The sequence below is a fragment of the Macrobrachium nipponense genome, chromosome 32, assembly GCF_015104395.2.
Source record: "Macrobrachium nipponense isolate FS-2020 chromosome 32, ASM1510439v2, whole genome shotgun sequence".
In the NCBI taxonomy this organism is placed as follows: domain Eukaryota; kingdom Metazoa; phylum Arthropoda; class Malacostraca; order Decapoda; family Palaemonidae; genus Macrobrachium; species Macrobrachium nipponense.
The window spans coordinates 30099210-30112335 of record NC_061094.1 but is presented as its reverse complement, the minus strand read 5'-3'; the positions used below and the strand labels follow the sequence as shown (position 1 = coordinate 30112335).

Sequence of the window (13126 nt, the reverse complement as noted above, 5' to 3'; positions counted from 1 at the left end):
AACATGGTGGTGGCACGATCTCCCTGGACCTGAAAAATCTAGTGGTAGAAATGCACAAGTGGTCAAAGTCCTGGTAACTGGACCTGACAGCCAGGTACATCCCTGGTAGGAAGAACATCATCACTGACCAACTAAGCAGAGCAGACCAGGTAGTAGGCACCAAGTGGTCCCTAAATCAGACAATAGCCAACAAGTTGTTGACACTGTGGCAAGGTCCAACAATTGATCTGTTTGCCGCAGCAAAGAACTCCAAACTCCCCCTGTACTGTTCTCTGATCCCTGACCAAAGGGCAGCAATGCAGGATGCCTTCCAATACCCGTTTGACAACATGGACGAGTATGCCCTCCCTCCATTCTGTCAGCTAAGGAAGGTGATCTACAGGTTCTTTGTGTCTCAGGGACCTAGAATGACAATGGCACCCCTGTGGCTGTAGTTGGAGTGGTAAGCAGACTTCCTCCACCTCCTAGTAGATTTCCCAAGGGCACTTCTTGAGGACCCCTGACCTTCTGGTTCAAGAGTACAATGGGAGGTACCTTAAAGTGGTATGCTCCCTCCAGCTTCATGGTTGGACGCTATGAAGCAGCTCATGCAACAGAGTGGCCTGCAGAGGCGGTCGCCAACTCCCTCAGGCCTTAATCCGCTGGGATGTATTTGAGGGAAATGGATGGTCTTCTGCAATCGGTGCCATCAGCAGGAATGCAATCCACTCATGCCCAATGTGACAGAAGTAGCAAACTTCCTGGAGTATCTGCATGAGGAGAAGGCACTCTTCATCACAGCAATCAACGGCTACAGAGCTGTTTTGGCCCACATGTTCTAGCTAAGGGGAAAAGACGTTTCAAACTTGGCCTGCCACGTCAATGGCCGCGAGTTCAATTCTCGGGCATTCTGTTGAGGGGTCAGAGATGTGTATTTCTGGTGATAGAAGTTCACTCTCGATGTGGTTCGGAAGTCACGTCAAGCCGTAGGTCCTGTTGCTGAATAACCACTGGTTCCGTGCAACGTAAATACACCATACAAACAAACAAACAAACACCTGGGAATTACCTGCTGTCATCAAGCACTACAAGAAGTGCCCACTCAGGAAGTTAAGACCTCTGGAGTGGGATGTGACCAAATTCCTTGCCTCCCGGAGACATCCTCCCTATGAACTTCTAAAGAAAGTGTGAGATAGAGACCTGACATTGAAAACAATTTTCCTCCTCTCTTTTCCATCAACCAAGAGAGTGGGGGAACTACGTACATGCCCTCTGATGTGACGCCACACACACACACTGGGTGTGGTCCTCTATATCCTTGGAATTCATGCCAGACTTTGTGGTCAAGACCCCAGAGGCCAGCAATACTGGACCTAACATTTGAACATTTCTCCATCCCATTGCCGAAGGATTTTGTCAGAGAGATAAGGACAATGTGGTTCTAAGCAAAGAGCTTTCAGGTAGTGATTGAAGTGTACGGCCCCTCACAGACCCCCCTTGTGAAGACTTTTCTCTTTTCTTAAGTACTGGATGGGGGAAAAGAGTAGTATCCAGGAATACAATATCACTTTTGTTAAGAGAAGTCATCATCAGGGAATACACATCCATGTGAAGTTACGAGCATACCCCATCAAAGTTAGAGCTCATGACAGTAGACGGATAGGCCCTTCGGTGGCATACATGAAGAGCTCTTCTGTTCTAGAGGTCCTACAGGCAGGAATGTTGAAGAGGCAGTCAACCGTCACAGCCTTTTACCTGTGGAACTTGGTCAACAAATCTTTGGACACCTATATCCTGGGCCCTATAGAGGCATCCAAGCAGGTGGTGTAACGGTAGCAAGTCCCTGAAGGAAGGCTTCCCACAACAAGAGACTGGAGGTATCATCTTTCATCCCCCAGGATGGTGTGGCGAGTACAGGAAGGGGCTAGCGATGTTTGTTGTTGTTGACCTGAGCTATAGGAGGTAGATCTGGAGGCACTGAGAGGTGCGGCACTCGCATGCCAAGGCACACCCACATTCCACTGGATAGACTAGCCTTGCACATATTGGTAAGGTTCCACTTTTAAACGTGTAGGCAGTCCCCAGTTATCAGTGAATTCGGTTATTGTCTAGCGCCATAAAATCAGCAATTTATGGTGCCAGAACGGGATGAGTTCCGGTTATCGCCACCATAAGGCACCATATGGCGCCATAAGAGTGCTTATAAGAGCCATTATGGCGCCATAAGGGTGCTTATAAGAGCCATTATGGTGCCATAAGGGTGCTTATATGAGCCATTATGGCGCCATAAATCACTGAGTTTTGCTTACTGGCGGTTTTCGCTTATAAGCACACCCCCCCGGGAATCGAACCCCCACCGCTATCTGGGGACTGCCTGTAGTTTTATATTTCCATTGGAACAAATACCAGATTTTAAAAAGTAATTTGTATTTTTCCTGAGATACAAACCTTTGCTTTCATAGAGAAGTTTAATCACCTCTGTTGCCGCTCAAGGTTCCGAACACTACCATTCACAGAGATGGGTGGGACTACAAGCAGGCCAATTCACAATGAAAAAGCTAACCCAGTTCAGGTCACAGGATACTCATAGGGCTACCTGATGGGCCTTTGTTTTTCTAGTCAAGTCTGTAACAGCAGCAGTGCACCTTGCGCTGAATATTCTATTTGTGAAAGCATAGGTTTGTATCCTAGGAAAAATACAAATTACTTCTTAAAATCTGGTATGTTGAACAACCTATTATGTACACAAATTTTATGATAGAAAAATGGATGTGACAGATTTTATGATGCATATCTGAGAGCACTGTGTGACTTATACTGTTGCTACATTTTAATATTTGATGTAAGATAGTACTGTACACATGAAGAAAGTTAGGAGAATTCTGTGTAAGGACAGTGACAAATACTGTAATACAGCAGTCCAGTTTGGAAAGGAAGAGGCTGATAACATAGACTCTAAATTTGGACTGTAATACTGGAGCTTTTAAATAGTATCATTATCCAGTTTGGAATTATCTCCTTAAAAGAAATTTGTCATCAATTTGAGTAATATTCTGTAATTTTTTTTTCAGGACTGGTATATTGAGAACTGCTTTAATGGCCAGTTTTCAGAAGATCTGGAAGATGTTTTCAGGAATCTTATTCCCACCTGGTCAGAAACGGAAAATGACGAATGCAAAAATTTGTATGACAAATTTGTAGCTCTGTATGAAGTTCATGAACGTTATTCAGGCAAACTTACTCTACCTGCCCCATTCTTGAAAAGGGTTTCCAAGTGGCTTGGAGGAGACAAGACACTTCTTGAGCAAGTTCATCAACAAGTAAGGCTTTTCTAAAAGGTTATTCTTTTATAACCTTTTTTTATTTAAGACAATCAGAAAGATATCTAACTATTCTGCTTATTGTTAATGATAGAAGATATAAACTAGAAATTAGTGTATATATTAAGTTATTAAAATGAACATAAACTTGCAGCTGCTATGCCAAAACTGAAAAGAATTGTCTTAGTGCCTAGTGTCTAATGTAGCTAATGCCTTGGTTGTTTGTGTGGGAAAGGAGAATGACAAAAATTAAATACAGTGGTCCCCCGTATTCGTGGAGGATGCGTACCAGACCCTGCCGCGAATACCTAAACCCATGAATAGTTGGAACCCCTATAAAATGGCCTATTTTGTTAGTTAAAACTCAAGAAAAATTCACTAAAAATTTTTATACCTGGTTGTAATAGTTTTATCACAAAAAGTGCATTTCGTGATGAAATTGATAAAAAAAAAAAAACAGGAATTTGTGGATGTTTCTCATAGAAAAATACTGCGAATACACAAGTTTCCCACATATAATGGGTAGATATGGTCCATAGAGAAATCTGCAATTGCACGAGTCCACGAATACAGGGGCCCCACTGTTGTACAATTGTAAACAGGGAAGGTTTACCCAAATATTTTCCAACCCTTCTCTGGTAACTTGGGTTTTTCAGACCCAGGGTCCTTATAGGACAGGAATGGATCAATACCACAAAATGACCTAATGACCACCCTAAATTACTCTGTGAGGCAGGAAGACGTTGGGGTGAGGTCACAGATTTCTAGAGCTTGTGGAAACACTGTACCCCAGTTATCGGCGAGGTGCTGATAAGCGAAAACTGCTGTTAACCGAAACCCAGAGATATATGGCACTTATGGCGCCAATAACCGGTTAATAACGCCTCAGTTAGGTATGTTATGGCGCCATAGCTCTATTACCAGCACCATTGCCGTAACCAAAACTCAGTGAGTTATGGAGACATAAATTGCTGATTTTATGCCTTTTAAAAAAAAATAAAATATTTTAGTCTGGGCTCAGAGACCCAGGTAACTTATGAATTGAAACCCTTATTTTATTGAAATAGATGAATAATTATGGAGAAGTTGTTATAAAAACTGTCAAATGTAATACGTAGTAAAAAAATTTTTTATTTGTCCCAAGCCACTTCTGTCCAAGTGCTTACTATAGCTAACTTTCATGGGGGGAGACCTAATATTTCAAAGTACAAGACTATAAAAGAGTTTAGTTATAATTTGGTACCAAAATAATCAAAATTACTGAGGATTAGTTTTTCAGAAGAACTTCTGACTCTTGACGCTTGAGATGGGATCATATAGAGTCCCTGGGTCTGGAGTCCTAGCTTTGTACTTACACAGGCCCCTGTGCTTTGTAGGTCATGTTGGGTTGCTTATGCACATGCCTAGATATCCTAAGAGTTTTATTCCATTAATGCTCTTCCAGTAGTGTAAATTTGTGCAGAAATTTCTCTGGTTATAAGATCAAAGAACACAGTACATATAGATTAGTATCCTTCACTAGAGGAAGACTTTTTAATGCTTGGCTGTCATATCTTCCCCAGCCTGTGTATAAGGTAAACATGAGTTTTTATTAGCTATTATAACAGTGTTAGTATACTGTATTATTATTGTCAATTGATCATTTGGGTTGGATTTACAGAAAAGAGATTACTATATGAGATAAGTATTCCTCCATCTTTAAAAAGGCTGTAGCTTATTTTGACCTCTAGAGGAACTTTTACATTGACAAAAGAAACGTGTTTAGTACTTTGTATAATTAATTTAATACATACATTGTCAATATGTCCAAATCTCAGATACTGGAAGACTTTAAGGGACCTGAGAATTTTCCATCACACAGATCATCTGGACTGGTAGAAAACATAGCCAAGGTCCATGGTACATCATGAGAAACCCTCCTCCTTTGAAGAATTTGGTTTAGCTCAGCAGAATTTTCAGTCTCAGAGGCAGAAGCCTTTCTTTAGTTATCTTTGGCTAGTACTATCACAGATGCACTTAATGATGCAAGGAACAGTTTGAAAGATTACAAGAAAGGCTACACTTCCAGATTAGTACTGAAGAAATTAAAGTTACCTTCAGCAATTCTGGGATGTCATTGCCATGGGGCACACTAAGTGTGAGGCCTGTAACATGCTACATGTGTTGCTGGGATAAACTGGCCCTCCCCTCATCATAACATAAACTTGCTTTATCCTTTTAACAAATAGCACCTCTTTTACATCCATTCCAAGGGATTCAAAATATCTTAAGACTGAACTGAGTCATTGCTGAGCTGGTAAAAAATTTGTCTAGTTTAATTTTGTTGAATTTTGTCATATGTACTGTAGTATATAAATTGGAAGAATGTTTCATGAATTTTTAAAAGACCAATAAATATAATTATGACCTGATGAATAATAAAGGTCAAACACTTCTTATACTTATAGTACAGGTCATATTGACAAGAAAAACCTAACTCAGATTTTGGGTAGGTTTTAAATTAAAAAATCCTATTTGAAAAATTCTCTATGAGAGTTTGTGCCTAGTTTTTACAAGTAAGTACTGTTGTACGTATATACTAATTGTACACGAAGTTAGACTCAAGGATATCATTAAGATATCTTTGTGCGATTAACCTTGATTAAATCTTCTTAACACAGGTGCTTTATGCATTGACTGAAGATATAAATTAAGGCTTTCTGGGCTCAGCTCGTGTCGCTGCGCGAAATATCCTTTAATCTATTATTTCTAGGGTAAATGTACTAACACATACCAGAGAATAAATAAAATAAAGAAAAGATGAGGCTTGGTGTGTTTTTTTGTAATGTGATAATGGTGATTTAATTATCTTCAGGTGCATTGTAAAATTTTATATTGACCTTCATTTCATATCTATACATAATTATGTATTATTCTTCAAACTGTTCAGATAAAGGTACTATTTAATTGTCTTTTGTATGTATCACTGAAAAAAAACTTAGGATTTTATTAAAATAAGAAACATATTAGTTAATAACTAAAATTTTACATCACTAGTTAATTATAGTTTTCCTTACTTATATCTAAGATGAAGGTTCTAGGAATATTTCCCTTATCTATTTCAAATAAATTTTACTAACAATTTCACAATTTGCTTTGGACATTATGTACTGTATACTTTACTGTATGTACTTGAAATTTCAGTTTGTTTTGAATATGCCCTTCACTGTCTCATTATTGTATTTTCATTTTCCAAATTTCCTTTCAGCATCTCATTCATATTTTCCATCCTCTAACTGCTGAACATACTGTATACAATCCTGTACGATCAAAGCGACCTATGCCAACAAAAGATACCAATATCTTTGAGTGGGTCAATAAATTGTCTTCAGAAACAGAAAAAGACTGTGATTTTTGCAACTTCATGAACATGACTGCTGTTGATGAATTTGGCAGGTAAAATTTTTGTTCCAGGTAAAATTTTGCTTATGGCAAATTTTTTGCATTTCAGTTTCATGTGCTTTGCTTTTTGTAAAATTTTGGCATGTTCATCCTGCTACAAATTTAATTTTACTTTAATCCTTAATGGTTGGTAAGTGAGAATAAATGGGGTAACAATGTAAGTTGTGTAGCAAATAAACCATTGTAACAATGCACCATGTAGCAAATAAACTATTGTAACAATGCAACAAGTTACATCTTGCTTTTTTCTGTGCTTAATGTCAAAAAATGGTTTACATGTATTTTCTAAAAAATGTTAGCGTGCAAGGCAAGGAAAATTCAGCAAGAAAATACAACCCTAGCCTTGTGCTGGTTTGGATAAATGTTTTTCTCTGTGAGAATAAACATAAACAATTAAAAGCTATAAAATTAAAATATGCTATATCTATAGTTTTGAAAATCTTGCAGAGACAACAGTGTTCTGTAGAGAGAGAGAGAGAGAGAGAGAGAGAGAGAGAGAGAGAGAGAGAGAGAGAGAGAGAGAGAGAGAGAGAGAGAGAGAGGCTGACTACTATGTCCTGTCATATCTTGTTGTACTGTGGTCTCTTTTTTTTTTTTTCATGTTTTTGAGCAAGTTTTGGATGGTGCAGTGTGCTCTGAATTTTAAATTGTTTCTGCATTTGTCTTTTTAGATGCCCTCTGTTTAATAACACATTCCCTCCTTTTATGTTTACTAGTCTCTTACTACAGTATAGTATAGGAAGCATAATGCATTATTATATAAGTGTATTATTCAGTATTAACTAACAACTAGAGTACTATATCATAGTTGAAAGTTCATTCATCAAGAGACATTTAAATGGACGTTAAGTCAATTAATTATCCTTAATGTTTATTTTTGAAGCATATTTCCTTATAAGGCCTTTGAGTAAAAGAATTAATTATAATAGAAAGCATGATATTCATTATCAAGTGATATCTTATCCAGGTTTTAGTATATCATGTTTACACATGAATTAGAATAAAAGTATTTAATAGCTTTTGGCAGGCATGATGGAAAATCTCCCAATAGGATACTACTCCAATGTGATAACTGCTGCTTTGCCATTTTTTTTTTTATAACTGCTGCTTTGCCATTTCTTTTTTATAAAGAAGTTTGCATTTTAGATCGTAAAGCTTATTTCAAGTTTTGGTTGTAGTTTTGGCGCAGAATTTCTGAGCCTATTTTCATGAACCACCATGAAAGTGTTCTTTTTGATAGATTTAAGAATAATTGTTTGAATCTTGAATGTTATTTTGTTCCTTTATCACTTGAACATAACATTAGTATTTGGAACCCACTGCTATATGCTTTGGGAATGTATATTAATATAGAATGATGTTTGATGCAAACTCATGTACGCGTTTTCTTTCTTCAGACATATTACCAAAGACACAGCAAGAGTTTCAAATACGTTCAAAGTTGAAGCCTGGCACAGTATGGTTATCACAAAACAGCATCATCCAACCAACATGAGCAAAGAAGTCGTAGTTAATTTGCTTAAGGAATCCATGTCTTGGGTATATGAAGTGAGTCAAAAGGATCCCCAGTATATGTGAGTGTTGCTTAACATCATTTTCTCATAATTTATGATACCAGGTATGATGTCCAATCCAAAATGTTTTAAATTTCTATGTTTGCATCAGGGTGTTCTTTGTGGAAAAAAAAAGAACATTAAAGTAATTTGAAGTGAGGCTGTTACATTGGTTTACTTACACACACAAAATTTACAACTAATGGTCAGAAATTTTATGTACAAAATACAATTTAATGTATGACACTTACCTGGCAGGTATATATATAGCTATATTCTCTGTTCCACCTGGCAGAAATTTTCAAAACTCGCGGCAATCGCTAGTAACCTATTAGTAGTTCAGGCAACCACCACCCCGTTACCGTGGCGCTAGCGCTAGGAACCGTTCCCAATTGGGCCAGATTTTCTCTGCCAGCCGAACCGGCAACATTGTTGGTGGTTCCCTGCTAGAATTTTCATTCTCGTTGCTGACTGATCTTGGATTTTGGTATTGTACTTGGAAACGTTAGCTTGGCATTCGCTTTGGATTGTTCTTTAAGATGTCTGACTCTGGAAGTATGTTTAGAGTGTGTGTAAAAGAGGGGTGTAAGGTAAGACTGCCGAAAGCTTCGGTCGACCCTCATACCGTTTGTAAGAAATGTAGGGAGACTGTGTGTACTTGGGAGAATAGATGCATTGAATGTGAGAATTTATCAGAGAAGGAATGGAAGGTCTTTATGAAATACGTTGAGAGACTGGAGAAAAGATCGTGTAAGGAGATCTGTTTCTCGTAGTGAGAAGTCAAATTCTTCGAGTAAAAGGAGTGATTGTATTTCCTCTCCAGCTCCTTCTAATGTAGAATTGATAGTTCCTTCTCCCCAGGTATATCCTGCGCCCGCTGCTGTATCGGAGGAGACGAACGATACAAATATTGTGAAAGTGTTCGCTGCCCCTTGCGTCCATGGGCGACCAGATACAGCGACTTACAGACAAAGTTAGTGCTTTCGATGTCAGTGAAAGTGTAGTGGAGGGGGCGTCTGATCGTCTCTCTCGTGCTCCTAGACCTAGACCTCTGTCAAGCTCCCAGACCCAAGGGAGAAGGCATGTCGACAGTCGAAGGGAGGCGAGAGAGGTTTTGACACGGTCAGGCGTCCCTTCGAACAGTCCTGTTGCAAGTTCCCAGGCTGTTGCAGTTCGCCGCAGAAAAGGCGTAACTGGGAAGTGTGCGTCCTCGGAAGGTTCGACTTCCGAGCGAGAACGTCGGTATGCAGTGGTGTCTCGCCCACTCAAGAGGACGTTCAGGACATCAACTGCTCTCGAGAAACAGGTGCAAGATAGTGAGGCTTGGAGTAGTCCTGAGGTGTTGTCATCCTCGGAAGACGGGGGAGCAGTACCGATCAAGAGGAAAAGGATTTTTCGTACTAGAGAGGACGCAAATCGCACTGGCGATATACGTCCGTCTCGGCATGGTATTGCCTTGGGAGAATCGCCTCCATCTTCTTATGGATCCTCCCCTCGTATTTCTCCGTCGGGTAGAGTACAAGATCGCTCTCCTTTAGGTCGCAGTCCAGCTCGTAATCCTCATCCTTCGTCGTCTACCATTCAGGAGGATGGTACGAAGCATTACGGGAAATGCAGTCCAAGTTGGCAGTGTTGGTGAAGTCTTGGGATGCTCCTGAACAAGCATCTTCGAGGCGTAAGGACGATTTCCTTCCCATTAAGTCTTCGAAAAGGGAAGACAAGGACGCGTTCGCCGAGGACGCAGGGCGCACTGGCGCTAGGAGGAAAATAGTGTCGGAAGAAGCAGGACGCAAACGTCAGACGCGGAACCAATGGTGGACGCAGGACGCAGGCGGCAGGAAGCAGGCGTGTCTACGATGGACGCAGGACGCAGGCGGCAGGACGCAGACGCATCGGTAGCCGCAGGACGCAGGCGGCAAGACATCGAGAGGCGGCAGGACGCCGATGCCTCGCTAGCCGCAGGACGCAGGCGGCAGGACACTAGTCCGTCAACGAAGCGTCAATACGACGACGACTTGCAAGATATTTCTTCAGCAGAAGAAGAGTTGGAAGTAATTGAAGAAAAGAATACAGAACCTTCTTCAGATTATAAGGTTCTGACTTCACGTCTTATTGCTGTTTTTGAGGGGGAATTTAAACCGACAGCTCCGTTATCCCCCTTATCACAGTTTTCCAAGACTAGGACTCCAAAGAAGTCCTCCTTCCTGAAAATGACGATGTCAATTTCGGCAAAGAAGGCCCTTCAACGGGTGAATGACTGGATGAAGGACAAGAAAGAAGCGGGAAAATACTCTTTTGTTGTTTTTCCTCCAGCTAGTTAGCTTCTAAATCGGGAGTATGGTACGCTACTGGAGAAAGTCTAGGCCTGGGAGTACCTGCCTCCTCCCAGGGGACTTCTCCAGTATAGTGGACAGCTCACGCAGACAGGCGTTACAGTCGGCCAAGGTCTGGTGGACGTCCTCGGAATTTGACCATCTATTTAAAGGGATTTTTAGGACTTTCGAAGTCTTTAATTTCTTGGATTGGTCTTTGGGAGCGCTAGCGAATTCCATAGGAGAAGAGGGATTCGCAGGACTTAGAAACAGCTAAGAGCATTATGTCCTGCATGGATAAGGCTCTTAGAGACGGAACGAATGAGCTGGCTTCGTTATTCACGGCAGGAGTGCTTAAGAAGAGATCGCTCTTGTGTTCGTTCGCCTCAAAGGAGTTTCTAACTCTCAGAAATCGGAGTTACTGTTCTCTCCCCTTTCGAAACAGCTGTTTCCTTCAGAGATGATTAGGGATATAGCTCTATCCCTTTCGCAGAAAAGCTACTCAAGATCTTCTTTCTTCTTCGGTTAAGAAGTTCTTACCAACCAAGTTGGTGAAGAAGACGCCAAAGGAGACTAGACCGTCGCAACAGCCCTTTCGAGGAAGAACATTCGCTCGACCCGCCTTTAGGGGTAAGAGAGTACCAGCGAAAAGAGGAGCCAAGAACCCCTCTAAAGAATGAGAATTCGGTCCTCCAGACGACAGTGGGAGCCAGACTTCAAGGTTTTTGGGAAGTCTGGCAACAAATGAAGGCAGATCCCTGGCTGTCAACGTAGCTCGGGAAGGATACAAGATTCCTTTCGTGAAAAGACCCCCCCCCTCTCGCAACATCTCCGAGAGCCCTCGGGGCAAATTACAACGATTTAGAGAAGAAAGCGGCTCTGTGGGAGCAAGTAGCTTCCATGCTAGAGAAAGGAGCAATAGAACCTGTTCTGGATCACGAATCTCCGGGATTTTACAACCGTCTGTTCCTGGTTGCAAAGTCCTCGGGAGGTTGGAGGCCAGTGCTGGACGTAAGTCAACTGAATCTTTTCGTAGAAAGACCAAGTTCACTATGGAGACGAACGATTCAGTACTGGCAGCGGTACGTCCAGGGGACTGGATGGCGACTCTGGACTTACAAGACGCATACTTTCATATTCCGATTCATCCAGGAAGCAGGAAGTATCTAAGGTTTGTGATTCAGGACAGGGTCTTTCAGTTCAAGGCCCTATGCTTCGGCCTTTGCACAGCCCCTCAAGTATTCACGAGGATGATGTCCAATGTGGCGAGATGGCTACATTTAAGAGGATCAGAGTATCTTTGTATCTGGACGACTGGTTGATAAGATCCCAGTCGAGAATTCAATGTCTGGAGGACGTAAGTCAAACATTGGACTTAGCAAAAGACCTAGGTCTGGTAGTGAATAGGGTGGAAAGTCCCATTTGGAGCCCCAACAACAGATAGTTTATTTGGGGATTCAGATATCGGCAGTGACTTTTCGGGCTTTTCCCGTCCCCCGAAAGGCAAGCCCAATGCAGTCAGAAGGTGCAGGATTTTCTAAAGAAAGACCGATGCTCTGCAAGAGAGTGGATGAGTCTACTGGGCACACACTCTTCACTAGAGAGGTTCATTTCTAGGAAGACTGCACATGAGACCTCTTCAGTTTTTCCTGAAGGATTCATGGCCAAGAAAATCGCAACCGGATTCCTTCCAGTTTCTAATTCCGACCGAAGTAAAGGAGGAATTAAAGTGGTGGCTAACTCCAGGCAGGTTGGCAAGAGGGATGTCGCTTCAGCAGAAGAACCCAGACCTCGTCTTTGTTTTCCGACGCCGTCGGACGGCGGGTTGGGTCAGCGACATTAGGCCCTCAAGAGGTGGTTTCGGGACTTTGGGGAAACCAAAGGACGAAACAAAGTGGCACATAAACAGGAAGGAACTGTTGGCAATTTTCTTGGCTTTGAAGCACTTCAGAGAGTTGATTCGAAACAAGACAGTGCAGGTCAACTCGGACAACACCACGGCTCTGGCATATATTCGGAAGCAAGGGGGAACTCATTCTTTTCCCCTTTACAATCTGGCAAAAAGAAATTCTGCTTTGGGCAGAAGAGGAAAAGGTCGTGATACTCACCAGGTTTATATCAAGGAGAAAAGAACGTAGGGTGCGGACTTGTTGAGCAGGAGAGAGCAACTTCTCTCGACGGAGTGGACGTTGCACATGGAGGTTTGCCAGAGCCTGTGGAAGTTGTGGGGCCGTCCGGTAGTGGATCTGTTTGCGACAGCCAGAACAAAGAGATTCAAACACATGCTCTCCGATTCCAGACCAGGAAGCAGTGGCTGTAGATGCATTCCTGATGGATTGGTCAAACTTAGATCTGTACGCATTTCCTCCGTTCAAGGTGCTGGGGAAGTGATGAAGCAAACCGTTCAGGGAAGAGCACAAGGACAAGAGGATGGACCTTAATAGCCCCGTTTTGGCCGGCCCAAAGTTGGTTCACAGAGGTACTGGAATGGACGGTAGATACGCCAAGGACGCTTCCTCTA

General features: G+C 41.8%; 1 pseudogene; it reads left to right on the top strand.

Moving 5' to 3' along the window:
• Positions 1 to 13126, top strand: part of LOC135207302 (uncharacterized) — a 229184-nt pseudogene that overhangs the window by 201529 nt on the left and 14529 nt on the right.